The sequence below is a fragment of the Bidens hawaiensis genome, unplaced genomic scaffold, assembly GCF_021521415.1.
Source record: "Bidens hawaiensis isolate Kalapana, Puna unplaced genomic scaffold, B.hawaiensis_p1.1 tig00016662_1, whole genome shotgun sequence".
Lineage (NCBI taxonomy): Eukaryota > Viridiplantae > Streptophyta > Magnoliopsida > Asterales > Asteraceae > Bidens > Bidens hawaiensis.
In genome coordinates this window covers 489,538-492,804 of record NW_027492525.1, presented here as the reverse complement: position 1 = coordinate 492,804, position 3,267 = coordinate 489,538, and positions in this window count along the sequence as shown.

Below are 3,267 nucleotides of genomic sequence, written 5' to 3'. Positions count from 1 at the left end.
CACTTTCTGCTTCTTTTCCTTGGAGTTCCACAACTGAGTACTGGGTCGTTTGACACTGACCCACTTCTTATATTTCTTCTCTTCTTCCACCACAGAATCATCCGCAGCCAGGTCTGCATAAATCATCTCTGCGAGTTCGACATTAGAGTCAAAGGTAGCAGGTTTACTCATCCTGACTAGCGTGGGGACCCTCTGTGGGAATCCCCTCACATAACACTTGATTCTCTTAGCTTCAGTGTTAACCATATCGGGCACCAACCTAGACATTCTGTTGAACTCGGTGGTGTACTCACGGTATGTCATTATTCCGGCCTTCAAGTTCAGGAACTTCATCTCCGCCTTTTCAACTTTGGTGTCAGCACAGAATCTCTTCATCACTAACTCCTTTAGATCCTCCCACTTCATCGCTTTGATCTCTTCACGGGTCTTCCTCTGCTCCACACTCTCCCCCCAATACATAGCTTCATCCTCGAATGATTGAGTAGCATAACCTACCTCTTGGTCGGGACGACACTCGCTAATGCGGATAATTTTATCCATGGCGATTATCCACTGAAGAGTAGAGATTGCGTCTCCCAAACCAGTCAGCTTCGGTGGGTCGCATCCCTTGAAGGACTTGTAGTTGCACCCACCTCGGCCTCTTTTCCTGTCATCAACTTTCACAGACTTAACCCCACTCGAGGCCTCCCTCTCTCCTTCATCATCCTTCTTACCGTCTCCCCCTGCTCCTCCAGCGGTCCTTTCACGGCTTCCAGCAGACCCTCTCGGAGTAATATTCTTCACAGTAGTGGCTACAGCTTGGACAATAGTTGTCTGAATTGCGGGATCCAGTTGAACCCCTTCGTTGTTGACCGAACCTCCTCCAGCTGCACTCCCTTCATCTCTGGTGTTGGAAGCAGTCTCAACCGAAGGTCGCTGGGCACGACGAGGCCTGCCACGGCGTCCAGTACGACCTCCTCCTCTCACAATCTCCCCAGTTCCAGCCATCGTATCTAAAAGGGAAAACACAAACATCATCACTCAGAGAACTATTTAGTACAAGGATAGTAAGGCTAACAGGTAATAATAGTGGCCAGCTGGGATTAGCTGATTACGTTACTTTCCGTGTCCTATATACTTCCCTTTATGAGTCTATTTGTGCTGGTTCTACTTTAAACAGTTAGTCAATCAAAGCAATCAATAAATCCTATCCCTATCATTCATATATTCTTTCTTTATCATTAAACATACCTCATTTAATTATGCATCTTACCTTTGCTGAGCTTGCTTGAGCGACACATGGCATTCTTGAACTGGCATCTTCTTTCTTTTCTTACTTAAATCCCATTCTCTGTTCGAGTCTAAGCATGTAGGATGCTAAAATCTCTCGAACTTTGCTCTGATACCAACTTGTAAGGCCCCGTTACCGGTGCTCTACATTTAGTGTTGGATTTACTCATAAACATAGTTCTAAATATCAGAGTTAATTAAAACTTTACGCGGAATATAAAACTTTCATAAAACATTACATAATTCATAACTTGTCTCAAAACATCCTTTGTCTTTCAACATTAAAGAATTTAAAATTTAAAACATCATAAGTCTTCAGATGCCAGACTCTTATTCTTCTGCCATGTGTCCATCTCAAACCAGCTGTCTCAATCTGTTAACCTGCGTGCATACTAAAAGTCAGCTACGCTGAGTGAGTTCTAGTTAATCACACATTATATCATACATACACTTATCTTCAATTATGCATCCGAAGACACATAATCATTACTTTACTATTTTACTTTCATTACATAAGTTCATACATACGTTCATACTTTATTACTTTCATACTATATAAATTACTGTCCTTTTCTATCTCGGATACTATTAGGGTCCGATCCCTCCCTTTTATATCTCAGATATTATTAGGGTCTGGTCCCTCTTTCTTTTGTCTATCTGAGATATTATTAGGGTCTAATCCCTTTCTTGTCTATCTCAGATATTATTAGGGTCTGGTCCCTTTTACTTCTCTATCTCAGATATTATTAAGAGTCTGGTACCTCCTTCTCTATCTCAGATATTATTAGGGTCTGATCCCTCTTTCTTCATCTTCGTACATACAGTCTTTACATACCCATATCATACATACTTTCTCTAATCATTCATACATATTCATATATTGTACATATATCTATCATATACATTCATCTATCATAGACATACCTCCCTTGTTAGCACGTGCAATATCCGAAGATCGTTCACGTACCGACAAGCTTTCATTTACATTTAAGATATATATATATAAGATATAAACCATATAAGGCATACACTTACCAGTTAAGGTAAGTGTATTAACTATCACATCGAGTATGCACACAACCCCGAAAACATAATAAGGAAATGGGGCTAGAAACTCACCTGAATGCGGTTACGTTCACCGTTTATGGTAATCCCATTCTTGAGCTGTGCACGGCTAACTGTATAATATGTACATGTATCAATTAACTATTGCTACTCATATCGTATTTCTATCTTTATATAACCCACAACGAACAGGGGTCCGGGGGCAGCGCCCTTGGCAGCGGGGTTCTAGGGGCGGCAGCCCCTAGCAGGGTCTAAGGGCAGAGCCCCTGGCTGGGGTCAAGCTGCCAGGTCAGCTTGGAAATATTTTATTTCCATTAACTCTCTTAACACATTTTCCATTAACATTTTAAGTTATTTTCTAAGTTGGGCTTATTCGTTAAGCCTAAGATAATGGGCTAGTTTGCTTTGTATGGGGTATGGGCTTAGCATTTTGGTTGGGCCACTCTACTGTTTAGTATAGCATCTGGGCCCAACTGGGTTTAGGCCCAACCATGCACAGACTGGTCAGCCGAGAACCCTGGCAGAAAACCCATGGTTGACCGAGAACCTTGATTTGACTGAAAACCCATGTTTTCGGCCGTGAACGCCAAGGCCGAAAACCACAGGTTGGCCTAAAACCATGTAGACCGAGAACACCATGGCCGAAAACCATGTAGACCGAGAACACCATGGCCGAAAACCCCTAGCCCAGCTCGTCATTCCACGTTTATGATTTCTACTTTGCTCACTTATAGATCTAAGGTTCAAATCATGAACTTTTAACCTCCTATCATCATCATTCATAATCGTTGCACCCCCGTCACTATTCTATCATCTAGATCTAACCCGTTTTAGGCATAAAGCTTGGACCTTTATACATTTAAAACGTTCTAGGCTAGATCTAGGGTTCCTTTATGAACCGTTTATACCTATGAGTCCATTTAATCCATTTAA